The sequence below is a fragment of the Coffea arabica genome, chromosome 2c, assembly GCF_036785885.1.
Source record: "Coffea arabica cultivar ET-39 chromosome 2c, Coffea Arabica ET-39 HiFi, whole genome shotgun sequence".
In the NCBI taxonomy this organism is placed as follows: Eukaryota; Viridiplantae; Streptophyta; class Magnoliopsida; order Gentianales; family Rubiaceae; genus Coffea; species Coffea arabica.
This window is the reverse complement of record NC_092312.1, coordinates 37,918,917-37,933,323: the sequence shown is the minus strand read 5'-3', so window position 1 is coordinate 37,933,323 and position 14,407 is coordinate 37,918,917. Positions and strand designations below refer to the sequence as shown.

Genomic DNA, 14,407 nt, shown 5'->3' with positions numbered 1-14,407 from the left:
GTCAATACATGATCAATGTAAATACATGATATGTGATTTGTTTGATCGAGCAAGAGTGTACTTTATCGCACTTGTCCAAATATGGTATATACTTATTTATTGTTGCAATTAACTTGATATACTTGTACTTGAGTTGTAAGTATGGAGCGGCAGTATGTACCACACTCAATCCAAGTGGGAGGTGCCTCTCATTCCCGTCTCCGTACTTTTATCTTGATTCAGTCGATTGGAGATGTTATCTCATCTATTTCTTGGGAACCCAAACCCCACTGGCTAGTTAATTGAGTCGAGCCGACAAGGGTTTGGTCGATTAGATAACGAACCATGGGTAGTTAGTGATGTCGAGTGGAGTGTTATCTTCTCGACTAATCGGTATACTCGAGTGTTACCACCAGTGTTTAGTTGGTGTTCGGGCCCGATAAGGGGGTTGAATGGTGGACGGATTGGAGTTAAGCGAAGTACTACTGGACTGGTTACTTTCCTTGAAAGTTGACGGAGTGTCAATTAATACTTGATCAAGCTCTGGTGAAACAATGAAAATTTGGCTCCTGAGAGCCATCGGTATCCTTACATCTGGATTGTTATTCGTAGTGTTATTGTTTCTTTTAGAAAAAAATTTTTCACTTGTTCATTTTGAAATTTGCTACTTGAAGGGTATTGTTCACTTTTATAAACTTGTGATGCTCGTTCTTTTGCTACATTGATACTTGTACTGTTAAATAAGGGTCAACTTGCTATTTGGAACCTTACTGGGTTTTTAGCTCATTCCACTCCATTTGTTTTCTTTACAGGGGGTACAAGCGAGGTGTGAGACTTGTACAGACTAGCGTAGTCTAGTTTTTTTGATTTTGCTATTGTACCCGTGCTAACACCCGACTAAGGTTGATTTTACTCAGGTTGTAAATACTTTAATGTTTTGAGCATATATAAACCTTGTAACTGGATTTAAACATTAATGTATATGTTAAATTTGAGATTGTTGTTTCATTTCTTCTCTATGGACGCGGTATCTTTCTCGAGTTACGCGTGAATGAGTCCTGGTGAGAGTTGGACAGACGTCTGTTCACTAAACCCTGGGGTATGCCCTAGGAGGAGGTGGGGTCGTCACAAAGGTTCATACATGCTCAAATACATTAACGGGTTTATAATTCAAGTATACACAACCCTAGTCGGATGCTATTGTGAGTATAATTTCAAAATTCAAAATAATTAGACTACGCTCGTCTGTACACGTCTCACGCCTCGGTTGTACCCCCTGTAAGGAAAACAAAACTAACGGAGTGAGCTATAGCTTAGTGATGTTCCAAATAACAAATTGACCATTAATGAATAGTAAATATAACATAAAAGTGCAATAGCGAGCAATTAACCAACATCTCATATTCAATGTTTCACGTGAAAAGATACAGTTCCACCATATCTTGATCATATAGTAGTTGACACTCCGTCAACTTTCAAGTAAAGTAACTAGTCCAGTAGTACACCACTTAACTCCAATCTCCGTCTACCAACCAAACCCCTTATCGGGCCCGAACTCCAAGATAAACACTGGTGGTAATACTCGAGTATACTGATTAGTCGAGAAGATAACGCTCCACTCGACATCATTAACTACCCAGGGTTCGTTATCTAATCGACCAGGCACTTGTTGGCTCGACTCGACTAACTAGCCACAGGATTTTTTAAATTCCAAACAAGATATAATTCATGTGCATGTATATTAATTCAACTGAAATCAATGACCAAGAACAAATCACATTAGGGCAAATGCGATAAAGTACACGCTTGCCCTATCAATCTACTCATATATCAGGTAATCACATTGCTCAAGTATTAAACACAAGTGTCAAGTGCAATTAGGTATTTGGAAACACTCACCAAAAATGTAGTGCTTTTAGTGATCACGTCTAGGTAGTACTCCTGGCTTGGAGTCCAAATCTGTGATAAAATATCGTTTAAGAGTTTTGAAAATTGACTAAGGTTCGAAACATAGACGTTTCGTTTAACAAGAATCAAGTAATTGAAATTCATTTGGAGAATATTCGTAAAACTCTTGCTCACTATTCAAACTGTGAAACTTGGCAGCAATTATACTTGGAAATACCATTTGAGTCGAAAAAATGAAGAAAACGTAATTCTATTAGTCGTAAATTTCATTTTTTCCAAAGGTACAAGTTTCGGCCGGATTCTAACCTATAAGCCTTTATTAAAGAAGACTTGAATACCTTAGATGATTCAAGTTAGTTTCATCCTCAACCCTTACTCAAGTCGCGAGTACATCTACCTAACCCTCGAGTGCAAATTTGGGCAGTATGCCCTTTGTATTTACCTATTTTCCAGTCATTTATGGTTTCATTATTTTCCTCAATCAGCCCCTAAAATCACACAAAAATAATCTCATTACAATAACCGTTCAATAGGCTAAAAGTCATTCAATTACAAAATCAAGCTAGAAAAGTGACCGGAAATAAGGTTTAAGACAAAGAACAAATTGATAGGTTTGATGGCTTTTAGCGTATTGGTCACAACCAAAGATACACTTATCAGATTGGGGTAAAATTTATATCATTTCGAAGCTAAGACAAAGGGCTACAACTTTCATGAAGACAACTCAACCCAATTCACAGTTTATCTAGGTCGAATCTGCAAATTACAGAACCAGAATTTCACCGTTAGGCTAGTTAACAATACTGTGTTCAAATGACAATAACTCAGGCTACAAAAGTCCGATTGGAACGTTTTCAGGGAAAAAATGAAACCAGAATGATGAAATGTCAAACTGTCCGCAAAACTCTACCTATGGCAGTCAAAGGTATTTTTGTCATTTCACATGTTACGGTGCTTGGATTGAGCAGAAATTTTACAGGCAGCTATAAAACATCATTTCCTACAACTTTTATGTTTTAATTTAAGCCCAATTCAGCCTTCATCATGGTCGAATGAAACTGGTTAGAACAGGGCATCTTAAGGATTTAAAGCTGGAATTCAAAGCATTCAAGGTCTAACCTATTATTCATATATAGAACCACTACTCCAACTCCTTATCTAAGCTGATTCACATCATATTCTATCTAAACAAGAAGAAATACAGCTGAACAATTCAAAACCCTAACTTACAAATCAACCATAATCATCAAAACTACTACTAAAACCATGAAATCTACCTAACAAGCCATAACTTTCATTTGTAAACCAATAATTGCACAACCATGAACTAATACCATCCTTACCTAAAATTGGAGAAGCACAACAGCCCCTAGGAAGCTTGAACCACCAAAACTCTCCACTCCAAGATGATAATCCACCCTCCTATGCAACTTCTATGGATTATTTGGTGAATCTATCGGTTAGTTTACAAGATTGAGCAAGAAAGCAAGCTTGAATGAAGTGGTTTCTTTCTCTCTTTTTCCTCTCTAAGTCTCGGCCAAAATGAAGCTTAGAAGACAGAAATTGAGCTCCAAGAAAGGGATAAGAAGCTTAGACTTGAGTTGGTCAAAAATGGTTGGATGCTTGCCAAGTGTCATCACAAGATTACATCTCAAATTTTTTCTTTTCCCTTGTTTTTTATTGCCAATCATTTCGGCTAGCTTGATCTGATTTAGAGCTGATATTTTATGCACTAATTACAAGGAGATTAAGTTAATAAAGTGGTGGTCAAGTGGTGTGTTCAATTGGTAGTGAATGGTACACGTCGATTCACACCTTTTTTCCTCAACTCGCACGTACTAGGGTTTTTACTTACCATTCACTAATTATTATTACTTCTAATCACATATTATTTTCTCATCTAAAATGTAATTTTTTAGTACACACTCCGTGCCAATTACTCACACTACGAAAAGATGTAAAAACCTTAATTTACGATAACAAGAAAACAAAAGGAAAAATCCCTTGATTCTATGTTTGTTTGCATTTATTGTGGGATAAATGAGGAGTAAGGCTTTTAAAAAGTAATAAATGCCTAATAAAAGGGAATTTTAAGAAAAATATGAGGGATTTTACAAGTCCTCACATTTAGTCTAAATGAGTGTGCATCCTTTCTTGGTAAATGCATAATTGTGAGTGAAGTTAATTATTATTTGCTCAGGCGCTCAAGGGGACCTTCAAGAGGAATTCGAAGCGGATGCCTAAACACTTGTTTGAGCACTTACTCACTTGTTTTGAATTGGTGAGTGTTCCATATAGGAGTACGTGACTTGAATAGTTTTACGACATGTTTACTCCATGGTCATTATGTATTTAACTATTAAGTGCTACCAATAATTGCTCCTATGAACTTTTCCACTGTTTTAAGGTGAGTGTGTACTTTATCTCACTTGACCTACTAAAATAACAAATTTCTACCGTCCAACCGATTTATCGATTTACCGTTCAACTGATCTACCATTTACCGATTTACTTGATTACCTGCTTACTTGATTACTTGATTACCGTAAATTCCGTGTTCATATGAAATTACGGCATATTGTTTATGTGTTTAAGTGTTAAGTGTTACCTATAATTGTTCTTATGAAATTGCCACCATTTTAAGGCGAGTGTGTTATTCATCTCACTCGACCTACTAAAATAACAAATTTCTACCGTTCAACCGATTTACTGATTTACTTGATTACTTCCGCATGTTGTAAGCTCTAAGTTGAACTGGATCCTACCCTTGGTTACTAACCTGCTCAAGCCAGAACTGGGATCGGTCGGGTAGGTTAGAGCCCTGGGCCACCATTTCGGTATACTCGAGTATTACCACTGGAGGGATAAGGTAATGGCCAAACAAACCGAGGGAATCTAAAGTTATAAGGTGAAGTTAACTGAAATGGTTCCATTAGAACACCGTATCCTTCAATCTGTGTTTATTTCTGTATAATGATAACTGTTTCATGTTAATGTGCCAATGTGCAACCTTGAATCATACATGTATTGTGCTCAAATTGCTTGATGTATTAGAACACTAGAGTGTCTTGGAACCTCACTGGGTTGTTTAGCTCATTCCACGTTTTTGTTTTCCTTAATAGGGTTCAAGACCGAGAGTACTTGTGAATAGTACTAAGTTGTTTCCTTTTTGAGACTTTAAGTTGTATTATAGTAGATGACTATGGTACATATTCCGTTGGGTTGTATTTAGGTTTGAAAGTTAACTAATTGTAAGTATGAAATGTTTTGGAGTACTTTAAATATATATATTGAAATTATTTGAAGTATTCATAGTTTTGAACCATGAATTGTAGTGAGTCATGGTGAGAGTTGGGCAGGCGTTCCGTGGATACCTTTGGGTTCACCCTTGGAAGAAGTGGGGGCATCACAAAATCAACCATGAATTCAAGGCAAATAGGTTAAAATAAAAGATATGAAAATAAATTTTCGAGTTCTCACAATTATGGCATAATTTTCATTTATATGTGATACACATTTTTGCTGATATATCAACCATACCTATAATTATCCGGCACCTACTAATGTGATGTGGAACTAATTATAGATTCATTAAATTCAATAAAATTTCATGGAATAAGCCACTAAATCCACAAAGGTGCAACCCTGCATTAGTGATTTAATTCCCTAGGTTTAACACTTCCGTGGACTAGTGTTAGATCGCAATGTTTATTGATGAAACAAGACATTTAGATAATTACAACTAGTGGTACCAAGTTAATCATCATTGTAAAACAAAAGTTTTAAATAACTTGATCAAGAAATAAGCTCAAATAACCGTTAAAACTTCACATAACAATCACAGAAGTTTTTCCATTCCCTAGGTAGAAAAACTAGCAAAACACGAAAGTTAAGAAAACAAAAACCAAACTTGTATTATAACTAAACATGAAAATCAATACAAGAAATAAAGTAATAGAAGAGATGCCACCCTTGTCACTTGAGCTTCAAACTATCCATCTTTATCTTTAACATCATCTATGTTGAACGACACACAAGATAAATATACAACATTAACCTATACTAAACTAATGAAATAAGGAGAACTAGTAAAAGCTATATTTTGTGGTAGTTCTTAGCTTTCCAAAGTTAAACAAATAAGCTCTCCAAGGCCTCTATTTATAAATGAATTGAAGTTCCAAATGAGTTATTGAAGTCTTAAAATAACCAAAAGTTGATTCTACAAGGTTCCTTGATTTCTTGGGCAGATCCCACTGAAATTTGATTAGAGAAATGGTCCAAAAGGATGATGTGAACATGCTGCAAGTTGCAGAGCAGTTGACAAGTGAAATCAGGGATCCGTGAGGTAGATCTGTAAACTATACCTCATAGATCCATTCGTGGTTCTCCTTCTTTTATAGGTTTGCACTTTTTGATGATCCCTCAATATTGCTCTATTTTTTTTTTCAAATTCAACTGTAATTTTCTTGATGATTGAAGCAAAAACAGCTTGAAAAAACATAAAAGTTGTAGTCCTTTGAACTAGCTCTTCTATGCATCAAGAATGATCTCATTTGGATGTTCACTTCAAGTCATCACTAATCATCATATCTTCTAATTTTTCTTCATTTGATGATTGAATCATTAAATCCTACAAAAATATGAAGTTTTCACTGCTTTAATTCATAAAAATGCAATTTTTTACACTGAATCCAGAAAATACATAATTCACTAGAAACCTAGTTAATTAGTTATAAAAATAACTAAAATATACCAAAAACAAATCAATAAAGCACGCTTAAAACATGCAAAATGTACATTTATCAAATTTCTCTATACTTGAATCATTACTTGTTTTCAAGTAAAAAGAATTACAAACCAACAATGATTCAATGGTTTGAAATAACATATGTGCACAATTCAAAATCAATTCTCAAAACAAGATAAACAACTATTATGAAATTATTCATTAATTTTCAAGTACTCATAAGTCAAGTAAAGGAGAGCCAATCATAACATAATTTCAACTAGTTGAACTCAATTTCGCGTCCCCACTCAAGTTCACAAGAAAATGAATCATATAGTCAATAAATAGCTTCCTAATTCCATAATCATCTTTTCAAAAGAGAGATTTATTCAAAAAACATATTCAATAATTACTCAAGTTGGAAAAGTGCCTTTTGACACGAGAATCGATATTTCTACATGAAGATTCCAGGTTACTCAACACTTTACATTCTCAAGTTACTTTGCATAATTTTAATTCAAGTACCGTTTCACACAAAAGTCAACATTTGTAAATGAAGGCCCCCTGTTACTAAGTACAAGAAGCATTGGAGTAGAATAACTTTTATTCACTTTTTTTCTTTTTTCTTTTTTCTTTTTTTTTTATTTTTTTAATGTAAAGATAACAAATAAACATTCCCTCAAAAGAATAATCATGAGAAGAATATAGCAATTATTGACCATATTTATCACTCAATTTTGTAAGATCAAGTAAAGAGAAGAAATTTCATCAATTATGAAAAATTTAGGCATAATTTTCTCCACTTCACAAGCTATACTTTCCTTAAAATAGCAAAAATTATAATCACATAATAGTCATTTCCAAGTTAAGTGAGAAATGAATTTCTCAAGTCACATATATTTATCTCAAAAGCAAGAGAATTTGAATTATTAATGGTATGGAACTTGTTGCCCTTACGAAGATTTTGAAAATTTTGAAAAAATTTGGGTAAATTTTAAATTTTCGACAAGTTCTTGGAAAAATTTCAGTAGAGCCTCCCCTTATAAAAGGATGAAATTCCCTACCAGCAAATCTAAATTTGAACAAATTCAAAGCACAATAACAATTTCAAACACAAGTCCAATATTTCCAATCAATCACACATAATATATATAATCACAAGATTTCCCCCCTATATTTAAAGTACACATTGTCCTCAATGTGTAAAGAAGAAACAAGATAAAGAAAAGAATACTTTCCTATTGACGTGATTGAAATGTCACAAATCATGAAGTCCCATGATGCATTGTTTGCTTATCTCCAAATCTTTGTGAGTTCCACTTGATAGCCATTAGTAATAGAAACCTAAAAAACAATATGGTAAACAAACTAATTAACGTTCAAACGATGTCACAATGACATAACAAGTTTTTTCAAATAACTTCTTGCCTTTGTTATTGTACCAATATAAAATATATGAAAAATTGCTTAAGGTATAACTCACACTTGCCAAACTTTTTGCATTTAACAAAATTATCATCCTAATTGCCTAGAATATGAAGTATAAGCATGTATCCTTCTCTTAGGTAATTATACATATAACAACAAATTTAGGAGCCAAACCAAACCAAGAAACATACATTATGAACATGTTCATTTCACTCCTAAAATACCACTAAAAGTACTCAATTCTTCAAATATCCAACATTTATCATACAAGCATGCTTCAATTAATGAATTGGCAATAATCATGACCACTTAAAACACTCAAATATCAAGTCAATTACATCATTTTCAAAACTAGTTTAAACTAGTCATAATCCAAAGTTCAAAATTTTCAATTTTGGCTATTTGTATACATGTAAGCATCATAATCAAGTCATATTTTGGCTATTTGAGTCATCCAAATATGCTTAATAATATTCCAAAACCATTTACCATATTAATCATAATATAGGAATATGCATAAAATTAAAACATTGCATAGATAATCATATTCCCATATTTGATCATATAAACATGTTTAGAAATGTTAAATAAGTATAATGCAATTCATAAACCTCAACAAATAACATCACAAGTTCACTCTTTTGAAAATTCTTAAAAAATTCAAGAAATGGTCAAATGGTCAAATTCAAACTACCAAGTTATGTTTAAAAAACTTACCTGAAATTGGTAGAATGATGTTTGGTGACACAAATGATGCAAAAGCCCTAAAAAATTTCACCCAAATTGGTCCTCAAATAATTAAAATTTGCACTTGCAAACCCTAGGATGATTTAAATCAAATCAAAAGTTTATGTTTTTTTCGGTGAATTTGACTAGTGAAAGTTATTCTATAGGATGTTTAAGGTGTTTGCATGATTATTTAAAGCAAAAAAAATGGTTGAAAATTGAGATTTAATGAAGTGTGTTGTGTTATGGTGCAAGTTCTTGAGGAAATGGAAGAAAGCAAATGAAGAACAAAAATTCAAAAAGCCCTTCAAAAACAAACCTTCAGGATCTGTGAGATAGGAACCGTGAGGCATACCTCACGGATCTGCCTTGCAGATCCCTAGGTTTTGTACCAAAGTGCAGGTTTCTGTATTTTAGTCAATTATCACGCAACTGCCACATTTTTTGAAATACGATTCATATCAATTTTTAATAAAGTTTAACACTTCAAAAAAGTTTAAAATGAACCAAACATAACATCTGCAAAATACCTCATGTCGCGCCCCATTTTTTAAATAAATGAATGAGTTTATGAATTTGTTGATTAATTTTGAGAAAAATATATTTTTAATGAAAAAATGAATAAAGAAATGGATTTCGATTTACTTTTGATTAAAAATGATTTTCTTATTTTTAGAAAATAAAGAAAGAAATGGGCCTAAATAAGACTTAAAGTGTGACGATTTTGACCCAAAAATAATAGTTTAAAAAGGGTTTTTAATGAAAATTAGGAGTTGCCACTTGGTATGGAATTGAGGTGTACCAAGTCACCTAAAATGAATTTTTAAAGAAAAAGTAGAGACAACTCTTTTTAAACGACTCCAAATCAGCGAAAATCAAGAGAAAGGGGGTCGGAAGTCACATTTGAAGAAAGGGAAGGCAAAAATAAAATATAAGACACCCTTTCGACCGAGTCAAGATTAGTTGCATGATTTAGTCAAAGATTTTCTTATTTTAACCTAAGAATTTATCACATTTGGATGTCACTATATGGATACAAAACCTTAACTCTAGGAGGATATCCGCGGGGAGGGGGGGTGTCGAAATATCACTACAAAACTTAATTGGTGCAAATCACATTAATTGTGATGCCCAAGAGTGACTCTTTGAAAAGGTTATGAATATGCAAAAAACAAGAGAATTCGAAGAAAAGAAAAGAAAATAATAAGTATACAAATATATATGACCTAAAGGAATGCATCATAACGGGTGCGGGGAATCTAACACTCGTGACTTCAATTTTCCCTTTAAGAAAGGGAATACGAGCGTGCTAAGGCTAGAAAGCCATACTCATCCATATCCCATATTCGAGGTGTATATCTCCTATCTAATCAAACAAATGATCTAACCTAGTTCTAATTTTCTTAAATAAAATGCAAGTCTATATGTCATGTCTCACACATAGGGATGAGGGATATATATATAAGAGAAATATGGGATAAGGGATATACATATAAGGAAAATGTAATGCAAAATGAAAAAACCCTAAAAAGTAGAAAATATGCATGAAAATATAGGGATTGTCGCACAAGCATGATCTAACGCGTGGATGGTCCCTAAGGATCTAGCGTTAGACTAGCCCATGTCTACAAGTTCTCAATAGTATTGGACAAGCGAGAAATCGGAACAAAGGGCCACGACTAGAAATGGACTAGTGTGGTGTCAGAAAAAAGTACCACAACTAGCGTTGGGCTAGTGTGGTGACATCATGCATTTATTATAATGAAATAAATCATATAAATATAATAAAAGCGAGTAAACACATAAAACACATAACACATAAGCATGATATCTAGATGCAAGACCCTAAAAAAGCGAATAACACGTAAACGCACAAGCATGCAAAATACACAAAGCAAATAAAGCCATAACTATTACATTTGGGTGCCCTAATTACAATCTAAAGGGTGGAAGTAATAAAATAACTAATAAAATAAATACCTAACTATTACATCTTGGCATTTAAATGCCTCTCAAATGACCAAAATTAAATAAATATACAAAATTAAAATAAACAAAGTGAATAAAGAAGTAAATGAAATAATAAAATAAAACAAAATAAAAAACTTAAAAAAGCATGCAATTTCATACATAAAATCACATAGGAACACATATGGTCAAATAAAATCGAAATAAAGGAGTAGAGTGTACCTCCCTTGAATTGGTTGTCTAATGAAATGCAATTTTCTTTTTTACCGTCCAAAACAAAGAAAAGGTCAAGGCATCACTTTAATTAATAAATAATCACATGAAAAGAAAATAAACACTAAATTGAATCAATCAAAGCATTCAAATAAAAGTAAACAGCCCATAGTCAACAAATTAAAGCAAATAAGGACCCAATTGAAAGAATTAAAGAAGTTTGAGGGGTCAAATTATTATTGCAAATATTAGGGGTCTAATTTAAAGTAAATTAAAATGAAGGGCTCAAGATGAAACCTACCAAAACCAAATGATAAAATTCACAAGAAATAAATGAAAATCTATTTGCTATAATCAAACAACAAAATCTTCCAAAATTTTACTAAAATCCAAATCAAGACTATAAATTTATCAAAAACCATTAAACCCCAAATTTCATCCTGCAATTCACACATAATCTGTCCAAAAAACACATTTTGAGGATGCCAAAGAAAAATAACACTTTAAAGGGACAAAACTGATTAAATTTTCCAATTTATTGGGCTATAGTGGAATAAGGGGAAATGTGAGGGGTTAAAATACAATATTTCTGAAATTCCCATGCAAGCTTACGAAGAAGCTTTCTTCTTCTTCTGCGGTTTCCAGCCGCAGCTTCTGCAACTGTATCTAGCACCAGATCATTCGTAAACTCACACGAAAACCATAAATTTGCCAACTCAAATACCACAAAACTTCGTCTCATTCTCTCAACGATTTCCAACCAGATCTATCTATCCAAAGATCCCAACAACAAGCATAGTACAAGCTGCGAAAATGGTTTTGCATCGAGCATAGCAAGTACCATAAAATGGGTTTGCCGTACCAAAAAATGGGAAGAAATCAAAACATTATTTTGAAGGAGCAAAACCCATGTTAAAATCATTCTCACCCCCATATAAAAACATCAAACAACAACGCTCCCCACCCTTTAAGAAAGGAGAAGCAGGTTCTGCAGAAACAGGTTCTAGAAACAGAACAAATGGAAAGGCAGCAAGAAGAAGGTAACGAAAGAATGGAAAAGGAAAATAAATATGCATGATCAAGTGAAAAATAACCACAATTCGATTCATTTTACACATCCTATCCTCCCATTTGGCCATGAAACAATGATGAAACCAGATTCATCAAAACCCAAACCATAACCGACCATTGGGATGCAAAGTCAGTCCAAGAAACAACAACCCACAGGCACAGATTTTGTGGATTCCACTTCATCCAAGAGTTAGAATGAACAAGAAATGGAGTGATGATTACCTGATGATGATTCTTGGACGAGGTTGAGGCCAAAGAGAACGAGCAGAAGTTGATTTCTATGGAATTTCTGCAACCCCCTTGAAAGGAAGCCCGAAAATCAGCCTTGTCCCCAGAGATTGCAGCCAGCAATTCTTCTTTTTCTCCTCGATTTTTCCCTCTCTTTTTGCCGTTGTTTTTTCCTCTTCTGGTTCTGCCGCCGTTCCCTCTATCTCCTCCCCTTTCTTGGTTTCCTTTTCCTCTATCTCTCACTCTCGGTTACTCTCTCTACCAATCCCTCCGAAACCCTTCAACCCTAGCCACCAAGCTCTCTCCTTCTCTTGCTTTTCCTTTGCTTCCCGTTTCTTTCTTTCGTTCTTGAAACCCATTTTTTCCCCAAGCCTCTCTTGTTCTTCTTTTCTACCCGAAGCCTCTCATCAGCTTTTTCTTACTTTCTCCTTGCTTTTTCCCCCTTTCTTCCCAAAGCTCCTCACAACCCTCTCCCAATCTCTTGCTCTCTCTCTCCCCTCGGTTTAGTTTTCTTTTTTTTCTCTCTCCAACCCTCAGCCCGTAGCTTCCTCTTGTTTCTGTCTTTTCAGTCTTTTTTTCCAGTTCCCCCGAAACTCCTCCTCCTTTCCCTCCAGCTCTCTTGTTTTTTCTCCTTTTTTCCTCTTTTGCCCATAGTCTCCAAGCTTCCTTTTTTTTCCCTTTTTTTTTTGTTTTTCCTCCCAAAAATCCCCATATCAACAAGTGTCATCCTACAAATCAAACAATAGGGACATTTGTCTAAAACCTATCCATCACACCTAACCCTCTTGCATGGCCTCCACTTGGCTACTATTCTCCTGATACACTTGTCTAATAATCTCCTATTACACTTGTTTAATGATCCCCTATTACACTTATCTTCTTATTTTATTTATTTATTATATACTCCCTCCGTCCCGTTTTGTTAGTCTTGATTTTTTTTTTCACACAGATTAAGAAAGTGTAATTAATTTGGTTGGAAACATAAATTTAGATTAATAATTTCCTAAAATACCCTTATGCTAATCACGAAGAGTGCCAATTAATATCAGTTACAGCTAATGGGTTAGTATTGGAAAAGCTCAATGTATTCAATGTAGTGGGTTAGTATTTAATAACAATGTATTAATAACAAGATATTTAATAAGGGTATTTTAGACAATTTGAAAGATTACTACATTTCTTAATGGAAAAGTAGACTACAATTTGGGACAGACAAAAAAGGAAAACAAGACTATCAAAGTGGGACGGAGGGAGTATTTTCCAAAAACAATTTAGGTAAACAACAAAAAATGTTAACTCCTAATTGTAAATGCATTGCACAATTATTATTTATCTTAAAAAAATAAATCTAAAAGGTTTAAAGACAAATTTTGAATTTTTGTGAGAATTTTTCCTTTCTTTAGAAATTTAATGCAAAAATACCTTAAAAATGAAAATGATAAACCGAATTTATAAAAATAAACAAAATGAACATTAACTATCATTTAATTAATTAAAATAAAAATAAAAATAAAATAAAACAAGACTAAAGATCAAATTGAATAAAATACAATCCAAACCTGCCGAGGTTTCAAATCCAACACGATAAAATGTTCAGTGGGATACAACCCAAACCTGCTGAGATTCCAAATCCAACACGATAAAATGGTCAGTGAGATACTACCCAAGCCTGTAGAGATTCCAAATCCATCACGATAAAACGATCAGCGGGATACAACCCAAGCCTACTAAGGTTCCAGATCCATCACAATAAAATGGTCAGTGGGACAAAACCCAAGCCTGCCAAGATTGGTGGGATAAAACCCAAATCCAACACGATAAAATGGTCAGTGGGATACAACCCAAGTCTGCTGAGATTCCAAATCCATCACGATAAAATAGTCAAGCTGGATACAATCCAAGCCTGCCGAGGTTCCAAATCCATCACGATAAAACGATCAGCGGGATATAACCCAAACCAGTTGAGATTCCAAATCCAACACAATAAAATGGTCAAGTAAAATAAATTGACATAAATGCATGAAGAGACGCGGTTGTGCTCCAAGAAGTGGGATAGAAAGGTGTGCGGCAGACGCAACAAGAAGTTAAATTTGATTTTTTGATCTGGAGAATCTTTTCAAAAAAATTTGCCCCAGTTTCAACCAATTATTGTGCAATCTA

The 14,407-nt window shown here is 33.9% G+C and overlaps 1 long non-coding RNA gene across 1 annotated transcript; it reads right to left on the bottom strand.

Moving 5' to 3' along the window:
- Positions 1 to 5,700: 5,700 nt before the first annotated feature.
- LOC140035934 (uncharacterized) lies at positions 5,701 to 12,852 on the bottom strand. The gene is made up of 2 exons (XR_011839828.1): positions 12,242 to 12,852; positions 5,701 to 7,957 (listed from the first exon to the last, which is right to left on the bottom strand). It is a non-coding gene; the product is annotated as an uncharacterized lncRNA (long non-coding RNA).
- Positions 12,853 to 14,407: the final 1,555 nt, after the last annotated feature.